General features: G+C 41.7%; 1 long non-coding RNA gene across 2 annotated transcripts; it reads right to left on the bottom strand.

Moving 5' to 3' along the window:
* Positions 1-5556: 5556 nt before the first annotated feature.
* Positions 5557-8705, bottom strand: LOC133127895 (uncharacterized). Of its 2 annotated transcripts, none has more exons than XR_009708681.1 (3): positions 8606-8705; positions 7689-7803; positions 5557-6250 (listed from the first exon to the last, which is right to left on the bottom strand). It is a non-coding gene; the product is annotated as an uncharacterized LOC133127895 (long non-coding RNA). The 2 variants fall into 2 exon arrangements; XR_009708682.1 differs by having other exon boundaries at positions 7689-7806; positions 8606-8685.
* Positions 8706-15484: the final 6779 nt, after the last annotated feature.

Here is a 15484-nt window from a genome sequence, read left to right as displayed (position 1 = left end):
TCACACCTCACCCCCTCTGAGTGGAAAAGACAGTACAATGAGTAAGAGGTGTAACTGCCCCCCCACCCACCCAAAAACACGGAGAATTAGAAAGTAAAACAATTATTGTTTTTGGCATTGGATGTTGTTTAGTCCCTTTTCACGACACACTACTTATAAAATAAGGGTACATGAAGATTCACAATGGGTCACACAGAAACAATAAAGAAGTCTTTTCCAGGTGTTACAAGTGTTTCACTTTCTCTTTGTGACAGCATTGAGTGTGGGAAACCAGCCAATGTTTCAGTACTCAAGCTATCATCACTGTCAGCAGCCATTGTACATGCATAACAGCTATGAACTTGCAGTTATTAATAAATTGCAGCTATCATAAATGAAAAAATAAATGAACTGATACTGCAGCTATCAGTGGTGGCAGCTATTTAGGATGGGCCCCAGTTCTTGTGTTTGATAACTGGCAGATCGATTACTTATTGCACAGCATTATGGCACCTCAGTACCAAAGCAGTCCCTTAAAAGGGAAATTTGATCTGTGGTATGGGATCCGTTGGTTGAGCCGGGTTTCTTTGTTCTGCCTGCTGACCAACCGGAGCTGGAGCAGGGTGCTGCAGCTTCCCCTGGATCAGAGGAGAAGGGGGAGAGGCCACCGCCGCTCACTCTGCCCAGGTTTGAGGAGCTCTCGTCAGCCGAGTCGGTGATTGGGGCGTGATTGAAAATTTGTTTGGTCCGTCTTCAACTAGAACGAGAATCCATTGAGAGACCGGAAGCCAGAGAGGCAATAGAAAGGACACAGAGACTTGAGTTGGAGCGTAGGATAGCCATACGCAGACTGAGGCGGAGTTAAAGGTGCGTAAGCTAGAGTTGGGGGCAACTGCGGCGCAGGTTGTTACCGCACCCGCCTCAGTTACGTCCACACCACTTTCCGGACACTATGATGTGCGGAGACATGTCGCTCTTCCCCCTTCTCAGGAGACAGAGGTGGACACATATTTCAACACTTTTGAGCACCTTGCTACTGCACTTAACCGGCCAAAAGATATTTGGACCACCTTACTACAGTGTAAATTGACCGGTAAAGCATAGGATGCTGTGGCTACTTTATCCCTTGGCGACAGTTTAGATTATGAACTGGTGAAGGCTGCTGTGCTCTGTGCGTATGAGTTCGTGCCGGAGGCTTATCGACAACAATTTAGAGACCCCGACCCTGTCCTTTGTTGGGTTTGCCAGAGAGAAGGCAACTCTTTTCGATAAGTGGTGTGCTGCTAGCAAAGTAACAGATTTGAGTTCATTCAGGGAGTTGGGCACTTGTGTAGTTTATTTAAATGAACAAAAGGTTGGCAATCTTTGCTGAAGAGTTTACACTCTCGCATAAGGATGTGTTTGCGGTGTTCTGATGCTGCCCCGCCTGTTCAGTCACCAGTGAAACCCCCTAAATCTCCACCGTTACAACTGAAGGAAGTGTGAGAGTGCTTCTACTGCCACAAAAGGGACCATGTTATAACTGATTGTTTTTTATTAAAAAGGAAATGTCCCAGTACCCCCAAACCTATCGGTTTTGTGAGAACTGTATCGAACCAGTCCCCCAGTAACCGCGACAAAGGTAACGTTGGCTACGGATCATTCATATCTGAGGATTTTGTGTCTCTGGTTGAACAACCGAACATCCAAAAGGCAGTTTGAATTTTAAGAGACACTGGAGCGTCTCAATCCTTCTTATTGGCAGAGATCTTGCCCTTGTCAGATGTGCCCTCCTGTGGTGCAGACATCATAGTTCAGGGAATTGAGATGGGCTTTATTAGACAGAGGCCTCTATACATCATTGCTGCATGTAGGTGGAATTTGTGTATTAGACACATTAGGAAAGGGGTGGTTGCCAACTGTGTAATTTGTTATGTTAGAGTAGTAACATAACAGAGTTAGAGTAGATAGGCTTTTGTTGCTTGCTGGATAAGTCAGTTTGTTTCTAGCTTGGTTTTGTTTTGTTTATTTAATGTATTTGGCAACATCCGTGTCCTTGACCTTGTGACCTATATGTGTTTGTACTGTATACTTTTGTAAATATATATCACTTTGTATAATACACCGTTTTTCACTTTAATTCTTGTGTGGCCCTCATCATTTACACCAAACACGCTCAACACCCATCCAAAATACAAGTTACGCACTCCCTCCTACCCCTAGACACCTGAGGGACGTAACAATAGCCAACGCTGTCCTGCAGTTCCATAAGACAATCAGCAGGGAGGTTGTTCCAAGCATGTTGGAGAACTTGCCGCAGTGTTTTTAACATTATTGGCATTTGGCAGACGCACTTATCCGGAGCAATGTACAGTTTATTAGACTAAGCAGGAGACAATCCTCCCTGGAGCAATGCAGGGTTAAGGGCCTTGCTCAAGGGCCCAACGGCTGTGCGGATCTTATTGTGGCTACCCTGGGATTAGAACCACCGACCTTTTGACCTAAATGTCCCGGTCATTTACTCTAACCACTATGCTACAGGCCGCAGTTCTTCTGCAGACTTTGGTTGGCTCCTTGCTTCTGATCTCAGACAGCCTTGATCAAGTTTTTATGTAAAAAGTAGTCAGTTGCTTACAGTAATATGTTATTTTTTAAAATTGAATACAAAATGTTCTCGGTAAAATGAAATCTTTTGGAAAATGAATATTTGGAAATCAAATTTCAAGTTGAAAAGACATCATTTTGGGGCTTTTCTCTGCTGTTAAACATAGTGGTGGGGCATTTTTGACCCTTAAGACAACACAAGGGTTAGTCCCAAGATATGGCTTTTGTCCCGTCGGGGAACAAGCATGACTGAAGGAAACATATTCTCTGAGCAGGCAGGTTGCATGTCTACAAAGAACATGAGCCTTGGAAAATATAACACGGCAGCACACACAGGTGGGCTTTCTGAGGCTGACGCAAAGCTCACGCTTTTTTTACTCTCCACCACAAGCCAACCCAACCCATTACACGCTCTTTCATTATCTTTTTGCATATGCAACCTTAGCTGCTGAAAGAAGTGTGGAGAGCAGTGCCTCTCTCTCAACCTACGTCGCACCATAGCCTAAAATAGACACAGCCATCATGACTGTCATTCGGTTTGGGGGTCGCAGTGATGATGATTGTAATCATACTGGCATTGTAGATGTTATTATTATTGTTATTGCGGGCAATTACATTACATGACCTTTACTTCATGCCCTTATATAAAAAGATGTGCCAAGTGAAGTATCTAAGTGCATTCAATGGTTTTCTAAGAGCAGCTGTTTTACTCTAGAAAATGATAGCTAAAGGTAGAATAGGTACGATTTTTGTGTTAAAACATTGTTACAAGACCATTGTAAATCCTATCATTCAAGAAGGCTCATTGATTCACCCTGTGCCAGTGTTTATAGTCTTTAAATTCGGGTTTTTAAATATGCAGTTGACGGGCCGGCACTCTGTATTTGTTCTAATTGTCACAGCCAATGGCGTTTCAACGTCAGTGCATTCGCAGAGAAGGGGTGGGTTAAACAGTGTTGTGGTTTGAGCGTTAGAATTCCTGCTGCAATTCCTCTATTGACTGTTAGAAGTCCGAAATTACCCATTGTACCTCTAACACTCATAAGTTAACAGTAGTGTACGTTAGCAGTACTGTAACAGGGAAATTACTAGTTACTACTAAAGGTACAAAGATAGACTACGCCAGGACTACCTTGTGGAAGTTTTTAACAAAGGATAAACACAAAGATGAACTTTACACAGTTAACAATAGGTTTACAATTATGATGACGTATTGATTATATGTACATATGCGTACACCTTTGATTTGCTGATAATTGCTAATTGCAAACATGGTTTCAGGTATAAACAATCGATTTAGATAGATTTCATAGTTAAGTTTGGCAGTAGTCTGACTGGTTTCAGTTGAGATCCTGTGGAGTAGCAGAAAAACCCAGTGTGTACTGCTGCTGAACAGCTGATTATTTGGAGTAGCTTCATGTACCTGTTTCTGTGTGTGAGGCATGCAATGGCTATCTGCGGCTGTGGCATTAACCCCCTTGCAAAGCAGAGTAGATTATGAGGGGAAATCCCATTACAGCAATAGTGCCTCTGCTACAGAGCACACTGGTTAACCCTGTGTGACCAGAGCGTTCCGTTACGTTATAAAACATGCAACTGCCCCCTCCCATGTATACATGCAGAAGTTTTTTTGTTTGCTTGGCGGAACAATTTCTCAAAGGAAATTGACTAAGTCTGTAAATTTTCTTATACTAAAACATATTATTATACAATATATACACTCAGCGAGCACTTTATTAGATATTTATTATACTTATTGGTCGTCTGTAGCCTATCCATTCAGAGGTTTGCTGTGTTGTGTGTTCTGAGATGCTCTTCTGCATACCACTGTTGCAATGCGTGGTTATTTACATTACACGTTTTTACCCACAGAACTGCTTCTCACTGGCTGTTTTTTGTTTTTAACACCATTCCATTCTCTGCGAACTCTTGTGTGACTGTTGTGACTGTTGTGAACAGTGATGAGCAGTTTCTGAGATACTCAAACCACCCTGTCTGGCACCAACAATCATTCCAAGTTCAAAGTCACTTAGATCGCATTTCTTCCCTGTTCTGTAATTTGGTCTGAAAAACAGCTGAACCTCTTGACCACATTTGAATGCTTTTAAGCATTTATTTGCTACCACATGATTGGCTGATTAAATATCTGCATTAACAAGCTGGTGTACAGGTCTACCTAAAAATAGAGGTCACTGAGTGGATACTGGTTCTGTGTTACTGTGGTCTACAATCTACAGTATGCTTTGGCCTTGACATTTGAACCTGATTCATCTGTTCTAATGGGAGTTTAGCATGTGTGGAGATTTTTTATAACTTGATCTACTCAGTTAGAAAAGCTCTTCACAACAAAGACAGAGGGGAGCCTATAGTTACAAACTCAATCCTCAGGCTGTCACTAGCCAGCTATGCCAAGGAATATGAAGTTGTGCAACACAACTACCATCTTCCTCTTACAACTGGCACTAGCTCTCCTGTAGCAGTCTTCAGAAATACACTGATCAGTCAACAAGATATGCTATGAACCTATGCACCAACATAGTCTATAGCAGGGCACACACACCATTCACTCACACACTCATACCTATGGGCAATTTAGACTCTCCAATCAGCCTAACGTGCATGTCTTTGAACTGTGGGAGGAAACCGGAGTACCTGGAGGAAACCCACGCAGACATGGGGAGAACATGCAAACTCCACACATAGAGGCCCTGGCCGACGGGGATTCGAACCCAGGACCTCCTTGCTGTGAGGTGGCAGTGCTACCCACTGCACGATTTTTTTGTTTTTATCCATGGCAAATGCGGCTCTATCTATAACCAGTTATTCATTATACTGATGATAAGGTGAGCTTTATGCCAACAAGAGCCGCATTTGCCAGGATGCTACAGATATAAAGAAATGTAGGAAAAACCAAATGAACTGACACCAAATACAGTGAGTCCCTGAAAATAAAAGCTTTCATAAAAAATGAGTGTCATAATAAGAACACTATGGTTTTGGTTATTGCTTAATTCAATGTGTTTTATTAGCTACAAAATGAGAGTAGAAACAATTCCAATCAACAAAAGGTTACACTACTTTAATCAGTGCATGTTACTGTCACCTTCAAAGTCACAAACATTTTGAAGTTCTAAATGACCTCCACTCGTGATGTATTTGTGTTTCTGTTATAGATTTAGGCATGCAAACAAGTTCATTGAAGGAGTGTGCACATTTCAGCTGCTGTTTGCTTTAAGGCTGTTGGCAGCAGCGGAAACTAGTTGATTCAAAATTTGGAAGAGCATAGAATGGAAGAAAGAAAAATCCATAAATTATCCATAGGTAATTTTGTGATGCATGTTTTTGATTTTATTTTTTGTTTTCTTTGAAATTTATCTGTCTTAACATGCTAAAAAAGCTACTTGATTTAGTTATCATTTTGTTTGACACAGAATTGCATAGTTTGGTGTGTGGGGTTCAATATCGAAGGGTATGGGATTTGGCTGTGGTGCTCAACATTGATGGGTATGGGTGCTCAGATTTCGTTGTGGTGTTCAACATTGACTGGGATGGGTGCACAGTTTTTTCTGTGGTGCTCAACATCGACGGGTTTGGTAATGTGGTGATCTTTCCATCCATAATGTGCATGACTCTTGCTGCCCACTGGTTTAAGCCGCTGCAATATGTAAGGCCTTTAACTGTTGTGAAGCTGAAAGGACAAAAGATACATAAAGATTCCTTCTTATCATTGAGCAACATAGTCCATTTCAATGAGAAACACACTTCAAATATTTATGTTATTTCTGGGAATATACAGCATACAGTACATTAATCTTTGAACCTCCATCCATCCATTATCTTAACCCGCTTATCCTGAACAGGGTCGCAGGGGGGCTGGAGCCTATCCCAGCATACATTGGGCGAAAGGCAGGAATACACCCTGGACAGGTCGCCAGTCCATTGCAGGGCACACACACCATTCACACACACTCATACCCATGGGCAATTTAGACTTTCCAATCAGCCTAACCTGCATGTCTTTGGACTGTGGGAAGAAACCGGAGTACCCAGAGGAAACCCACACGAACACCGGGAGAACATACAAACTCCACACAGAGAGGCCCCGGCCAACCGGGATTCGAACCCAGGACCTTCTTGCTGTGAGGCTAACTTGAACCCTTGAAGAGTAAATGACCAAGTAGCATACCACAGTTGGCAGCTAGAATACCCTGAATGCTAAAATAATTATACACAAGTGCAATTATAACCTACAGCATACACATAGTTTACATGGCTAATTATAGCAGTGAGGAAGGGAGGGAAAGGTGAAGCCTGAAGAGGTGAGTTTTCAGTCTGCACTTGAAAGCGGCCAAAGGCTGTTCTGACGTCCACAGGAAGGTCATTCCACCACCGTGGGGCCAGAACAGACAGTAGACATGACTGAGAAGTGCAGGTGTAGCGGAATGGAGAGGTCTAGCCGGTGTATAGGGTCTGATTAGCATTTGGATGTATGCAGGGGCTGCTCCCTTAACTGCCTGGAGACAGGGGCCCATATCATTTGATCCATATCAGAACCCCACCATACCTAAAGTCACAGATATCGTGGGAGAACATGCAAACTCCGCACAGAGAGGCCCCGGCCGACGGGGATTCGAACCCAGGACCTCCTTGCTGTGAGGCGGCAGTGCTACCCACTGCACCATCCGTGCCGCCGTTCTCAGTATATATTTTCAGAAAACATTCCATTTTAGTTTTGATCCAAAATGTGCAACAGAGGTGATTTTTTGTCCTCAAACCCTAATTAGCAAAAAACATGCAAACTATTTTTTCGCAATAATGTTTTACATTTTTTCTATTTTTGATATGTTATAGGGTAGACATCTTATCATAATTTTACTTTTTACTCATACATTACTCTTGGAACAGCAATTACAATGTGTTAGACAAATTTCTCTAAATATTTATGAGCCATTTAAAAATTGTAGTGCATTTTTTACACTACATTTTTTACGCAAAAATTGAACAGGGATACATGATGTGCAACTTTTTACAAAAGGCACCCCATACTCATGACCAGACATGGGAGATGACATATAATATACTGACATATAATATAGGTGTGTTTCAGTGTCGATTGGCCTACTTACATGATTGCTTCAATGGGACATAGACCTTTCATCTGTTTTTCATAACGAGCAATCCTGCTCACAGGAATTTTCATATCTGACACTCTCAAACAGCACTTAATCACAGGTGCATTTGCTGCTAAAATGCAAAAAAAAATGCATTTTACATTACATAATTAAGGTAATCACATTTACATAAATACAGTTTAGTGACATCCTAATTCTTATTTTAGTTCTTATTTTAGTCTCATTTAGCACTGGAAATGAATTCACCCTGCCATGACTGTTCAACAAAGATGTTGTTTTCAGGAGAAAAAATAGGAATTCTCAAATTAATCATAGATTAACATTGTATATTGTCATGCCAAGACCCATTATGACATACACTCACCGAGCCCTTTTTTAGGTATTTATTAGACTAATTTTTTTGACTTATGGAGTTATGGTGCATTGTGTCTTCAGAGATGCTCTTCTGCATAACATTGTTATAATGTATGGTTATTTGCGTTACTGTCACCTGCCTGTCAGGGGGGGGGGGGTTTGCACCATTCTTTGCAAACTCTTGAGACTAGGAGATCAGTACTCAAACCACCCTGCCTGCCACCAACAATCATTCCACGGTCCCCATTCTGATGTGAATATTAACTGAAGCTCCTGACCCATATCTACATGATTGTATGCATTGCCTGCTGCCACACAATTGGCTGATTAGATAATCGCATGAATAAGTAGGTGTGATAAAGTAAATAAATGTTAATAATAAATTGCTCGGTGAGTGTATAATCTCAAACCCAATTTTGCAGATGTATTTATATGTACAGTAGTCTTATGTGATTCTGGTTCATTCAATTTCCTTGCCAATCCCTGTACCATGCATAGTACACTGCTATCTGTGCTGCATATGAATGACAGACAGGGTTAGAAACAGCATCTCTCACCTTCCCCTGGGCCAGGAGACAGTAGCAGCACACCAAGACACAGGAACACAGCAGGGAGGGTCATCATCTTCTCTTTCTGCTTTCTGATATTTGACTTTCATCAGACCAGCTTAACTTTTTAAACACTCACTGTTTATTTAGGCCTTTCGCCCAATGTATGCTGGGATAGGCTCCAGCCCCCCTGTGACCCTGTTCAGGATAAGCAGGTTAGGTTAATGAATGAATGAACTAATGAATGGCTTCATTTTGTAGAACAATATCTTGCCTTTCATAATCTAAATGTCTTAATTTAGATTATAAAATGGGACAACTCCCTTTATCAGGCACTCAGAACATGGTCTTTATTTTCTCAGGGTAGGTTGGTACAGCGAGGGTCAATAGCCAGCAAACAGTTATAGCAGGGATAAGGCAGTTCCTAAGCGATAGCCAGGCAAAGGGTCAGGTCTCCAGCAAACAGATGTATTGAGGATAATTCAAAGAATAGTCGCGGTCACAGGCAATGGGTCGAAAACAAACAGGCTAATTAAACAAAAACACAATCCAGAAATGAAAGTCGATAAACAGAAACAGGTTGAAAAACTACGGGTCAGAACAAGACAAAAGGAATAAGCTAAACTCGATGGTCGAGGACGAAACAGGTCAAAACTGGTATCAATACGAAAACGCTGGAGAGTATGGAATAAACACATAACAATCTGGCAACTAACTGCACAAACAGAGGGGTTTTTATACACATGTAACGAGAGGGAATGGGAATCAGGTGGGGAAACAATCAGGAAGTGAAACAGGTGAAAGGAATGAATGAACTGTCAGGGAGACGGTGTGCACAGAGGTAACAAAAACACGAAAACGCTAACAACACAGGCAGAATACAGAACATGAAAAACACAAAACCTAACACCCTTGATATCTGGAATAGAGATGTAACTTTGGTGTGATTATTTACGTTTAGATTACCTCTTTAGAATAGTTTCTCAAATTAAGTTTTGGGGTCAATAAACATTTTTTTGATAGAGCAGGTCACATATTTCAGTCTGTCTTCCAATTACTGAGCAAACTCAAAATACATGTATCCTATACGTGTCATAAGTGTACTTCCATTTTGAATAAGAAAAACATGAAGCGTGTGACTACGCTCTCATAAATAAAGGTATGAAGTGCCTAAACAGGTACCATATAAGTACATAAAGTTGTACCCCTAGCCAGCAATATGTAATTAATTTGGATGTCTTGCTTGGAGAACGTACTCATTTGTCCCCAAAGAGAACATTACTGTGCTTTTGCGATACATTTGGGAAACACTTTAGGTTTTCAATTAGGTCATTAAGTGGGAATTAAGCACATTTTAATGACTTCGTAGAGCCAATAAATGGGATAATCTACTCTCCAACCAACCATGTTTTTAAACATAATAAATGTGCCAAAGCAGTTAATGATGCGATGTTGCTGGACTTTATAACAAAATGCATTAGCTGCTGACAGTTTGCAAGCCTACAGAATGAGCCCTGAATGACAATCACAAGTGAGTCTTTGTTCGCCAGTAGGGGGATTCCTTTGCACTCTGACCTTACTGAGTCAAGTGAAGTCATTCTTTTGACTGAACGAATCGAAAGTGAATGGCTCACATAAAAATAAAAATAAATTGCAGTGCACACCACCACCAGTGAAGGCCGCGCTGGTGACCGCTACTCGAACAGGGCAATCTCGGGCTCAGGAGTCATCTCGGGCTAAGGGGCAAAAAAATTGCCCTGCAAAAAAATAACTGTCTTAACAAGTATTTTTGTCTTGTATTAAATCTTAACATGATATTTATTTCTCTCGAGTAGAAAATATGAGCTTGTGAAGTTAATGTTTGCTTGACAAGTGAAATTTCCTAAATTCCAAAGGCAAAAAGCAAAACAAATAAGATGTTAAGTCTCAATATAATATACTTGTTATAGCTAGAACCGGGGTGGCAGTACCGATGTGGCGAAAGGCCTGGTGACACTGGTGAAATCTTTTGGATTTTTCAGTAATTGCATGCAGATGAGTGATGGTGCCAGCAAATCTGTTAATAAAACACCTAGTACAAAGCTATGGAGCTCTCTGCGACCTTGGAGTGGGCCATTGCCTTATTGCCTGTTCTTTTACTGGTTCAGTAGCCTTTTCCTGCTATGTGTCCCAAGAAGCTTGTCTCTCCCTGGAACAATTGCCATTCAGAAGTCTGAGTTTGGCTTTGTTAATGTGCTTTGGTACTTGCTGTCGGTTAAAGTCAAAACAAGGGGAATACAGCATTATATCATTTAATTGCGCCTTGAAACACTTTCTTCATTACCCGCTTGGACATGGCTGGCGTGTTAGTAAGCCCAAACAGTATCACATTAAATTCCCTCAAGACCCTACCCACAGTAAAGGCCATCTTAGGGCTTGTAGTGGCAGCCACCTGTAGTCTACACAGAAGTGGAGTGTGCTGTCTTTTTTCTTACCAGCACTGCCTGGGAGATCCACAAATGTCAGGGGCCATTTCCTTAATTTTTGTGTCCACCTCCACTTTAGGTTCTAGTGGCATTAGCGCATGTACATTAACTTTCATTAACCGCAAACAGATACTGGAATTAGAATAGAAGAGCAATAGGTTGCACTACCCCTGACTAAGCCCCACACTGCTACGCTGCAACAGTTCCTCTACCTCAGTAGTTTAGCTGCCTACTCTGCACACTGCTGCCAACCACTTGGTTGTCTTAATAGTCACCTGGTACTGGCCAGTGCATCCAAACCTAGAATATATGGGTCAGCAATTTCAGTTTAAATCTTGCTCAACAGTGATTAGGTGCAAGGGTAGCTTACAGTGGCTGAGAAAGTTTGCAGTTTGACCAGTTACTGTCCCTAACTTAATGTCCATGATACTCCTGGTGTCATTCAACAGTCCTGGTTGAATGAAACTAATAGTTGGGCGTTCCTGAGAGGGACACGAGCCTAGGAAAATATAACGCAGCAGCACACGCAGGTGGGCTTTCTGAGGCTGACGCAAAGCTCGCTCTTTCTTTATTCTCCACCACAATCTAACGCAACCCATTACACGCTCTTATTCTTTTTTTCCTCTCTTCCTTTTAACAGTTGCTTGGCCGTTGCAACAGAACTAACTTCAGGAGAGCAAAACATTTTCTAGATTCTCCATTGATGCCTGGATTTAATATAAAGTTAATTTCAATCACTGAATCCTACTCTACATGCCCAAAATGCTCTATTGTAAGGTAAGAAAATGATCACACCGCAGACTGCGAATGGCCTATTGTAAAGATCTTAATAAATTTTGTTGATAAGATTCCATAGTAAAGTTTGGCAGCAGTGTGACTTGTGACCTGACGCGGGACCCTGTGTACTGCTGCTAAATTGCTTCTTATCATTTGATGTTATCACCTGTTTCTGTGTGTAGGGCATGCAATGGCAATCTGTGTCCAATTTTGTACCCAGAACATATTTTATATCTTGGCTTAAGCTGAAAAGCTCAAGATAATACCTTGTTTAAGAAATATTCCAATTCCCTACCTTGAATTGGAACTTGTCAAGACATTGTTAAACACTGCAAACCAACATGCAATGTAACAGATTTAACAGATCATAGTACATCTGATTAACTCTCTCTATATGGCTGGCCAAAGCAATGTCCCATCCATCCATTATCTGAACCCGCTTATCCTGAACAGGGTCACAGGGGGGCTGGAGCCTATCCCAGCATACATTGGGCGAAAGGCAGGAATACACCCTGGACAGGTCGCCAGTCCATCGCAGGGCACACACACCATTCACTCACACACTCATACCTATGGTCAATTTAGACTCTCCAATCAGCCTAACCTGCATGTCTTTGGACTGTGGGAGGAAACCGGAGTACCCAGAGGAAACCCACGCAGACACGGGGAGAACATGCAAACTCCGCACAGAGAGGCCCCAGCCAACGGGGATTCGAACCCAGGACCTCCTTGCTGTGAGGCGGCAGTGCTACCCACTGCACCATCCGTGCCGCCCAAAGCAATGTCTGTACAGTTATATCAGCTGCAACAGTGCAAATGTTGGTCGAGTTATTTGTCATAATGGCAGACACCTCTACCCTTCCTAATTTTTCAGGAACTACAATGAGCCTCCTGAGATGACGTAGGGAACATGGATGGTATCCATATTATGGATACACATTAGCAGGGTTGACCAGAAGCCACAGTGAAATCACAGATCACCGAAAAATGTCTGCCAAACCCAACACTACATGCATTGGCACTACTAAAACAATAACTAAAACATTATACTATTGTTAGCTAGCAAAGCATTAGAAGCATGTGTTTTGCAAGTCATTTAGCTAGTCGCTACTATTGATGCAAAAGTTCATTTTATGGTGGAATTCGCCTTTATAAGCTCCATAGTAAAACCCCACGCTAACCCGATGACGGAATTTAGCGAGGGCCGAAGGGGGTTTTGCGTGCTAGTCCTTCTGGTGTTGCTGGGAGAATATTAGTAGGGCTAATTATTATCCTCCGTCCAAGAACTGAGCACAATTACGTTTAAGAATATACAGGGTTCGTTGCCACGGGTCGGATATGGATTGACTTGCCCCATATCCCGCTTACGGCTGGCCTGAAACGGATCAGTACAATTCTTAATAATCTCCGTTCTCAAACGGGGCCATATTGTAAGTTTAGTGGTTACTATAGTTTTACTTGTTTATCTGACTCCATTTAAGATGTCATTTAGAAATTAGGGTTTGAAACATACGCAAACCTCGGGAGTGATTACACTCGACTCTTACCTACACCACCATTACTCAATATATGCTCCCGGGATTAGCATTATTGCTGAAATCTGGAGAACTCAGAGGCTGAGGGTCCAGCCAACACAATATGTGCAAAACACTGCCATGATAGTTGCGAGCCCAGGTCGGCGTAGCATTAAATGGGCTCCTTCGAGCTAATTTGACAGGAACCAGCGTCGTAACACCCAGAGGGTTCCCTTCGGACCAAATTACAAGAGCCATGCACCACCAATCCTTTTATGGGCTGAACTTGACGGCCTCACAGCTTAGAACTACCACGAATGTACCAAACCGCTGATCAGTCGGTCTTTAGCCACCATTTCCCCCTGAGTATCCAGTTGTAATTTAGGCTGAAAAAGGTACAAGATGAATTAGAGTCATGGAGATCATGCAAGTTACAAACAAAATAGTTTATTCGCAGACAGGTAGGTTATTAGCTTTAGAATTCCAATAGTCAATTACAGAATACACAAATTAAGAATAGAGATAGAGTAAATCATCATACCTAGCCTGCGTTGGCTACACACAAACACAGAGTATAGAATATGCAGAGCGTGGGAAGTCGGATACGATCTTCACAGATTGGTCTGTCTCCCTTGCTTTTATGCCAAATCATACGTTTGAAACCAGGCGGCAGTGCCATAAATCAACCTGGAGGGGCGGTCAAATCTAGAATTTAGACCCCTACCCTTGGGGGTTGTTAAGTAGGGAAAATTAGATGATTACCAAGAGAGGATATGTAGGTTTTCCCTTGAGTTACTGAAAGTATGGTTGATTAAACTCCATTTGGTATGAAATGTATCTCATCCGATTCCTTGTATTTACCAGACCACATTCATACCCAACAGATTACCCTTATGTTTTATTATGTTGCAGTTATCATGAAACTTCCCTCCTGATTATCCATTTTACATGCACTCCCTGTTACCATTACATAAGACTTAATGCAATAACACAAGGATCACATGGACAATGTTTTCAAGGTTTTACCAGGTCTATTTACTATCTTAATAGCGGTTTTGAATATTTACTCTAGGAGAGCAGTCACCGGTGTAATGACAGCAGTGCCCAAATGAGGGAACTGTGGGAGTGTCCCGAGCCTTTCCCAAAGGTGGTGGTTCACAGTTCCCATGACTTATTGACCCCTGTGTTCTCTCAACTAAAACACAGCCACAATCCATCACCGATGGCCTGAAACTCCTGAATGGTTATGATATCAAAGGTAGACTGTTACAAAAAAACTAGACCATTACACCAGTCGCACTGAACCAATCAGAATAACACCAAACATTACTATATTCTGACCTGGGATTATCATGAAACATCTTTATGCCATCTGTGCTCCTCCAGGAATCCTTCTCTAGCTCTCCCCCACAGACATGTGTGCCAAAAGATGGGGGCTAACAATATATGCTCCAGGAGGGGGAAGTCAGCAAGCTGACCAGCGAATGAGACCAAGTGTTAATTATTACTGGCTTGCAACAGGCTAGCATATGTGTTGGTTATGTGGTTTGTCTACAAACGATGCTTCTCCCTTGTCATTTTAACCTGTCATTTAAAACTCATCTGTGCCACTGGTAGTTTAACATGTGATTTTTGAGTCCTTGACCCTGACATGTCAACAAGATGAGATATGAACTTGCTGTCTGTATCAAGTTATTTATTAAACTGAACATGAACTTCATGCCAACAAGAGCTACATTTTCAGTTTGTCATGAACTCAAAATGAGAAAAATGGTACCTCTTTGCACAATTGCACATATGCTAAGAAGTGCCAGAAAACCAAATGAGTTGAGGCCAAAGCTTTTGCATAAAGAAATATGAATGTTATAATAAGAACCCTATATGGTTTGATAAGGTGTATTGCTACAACATAAGAGTGAGAGTCCTGAATGACCCCCACTCCTCATGAACACTCATGTATTTGTGTTTCTGCTATATATTTTTGCTATATATTTTTACATGCATACGAGTGCAATGGAGGTGTGTGAACATGTCAGCTGCTGTTCTTCTTGCTGGCAATTAGTAGTAGTGTTTGTTTGTTTTCTTTTATTTTAAGTCTATTCAAATCTTAACATGTAAAAAAAACAACTTCA

Source organism: Conger conger, chromosome 5 (genome assembly GCF_963514075.1).
Source record: "Conger conger chromosome 5, fConCon1.1, whole genome shotgun sequence".
In the NCBI taxonomy this organism is placed as follows: domain Eukaryota; kingdom Metazoa; phylum Chordata; class Actinopteri; order Anguilliformes; family Congridae; genus Conger; species Conger conger.
Note: the sequence above shows the minus strand (reverse complement) of the source record. Positions and strands in the feature narration are given on the sequence as shown.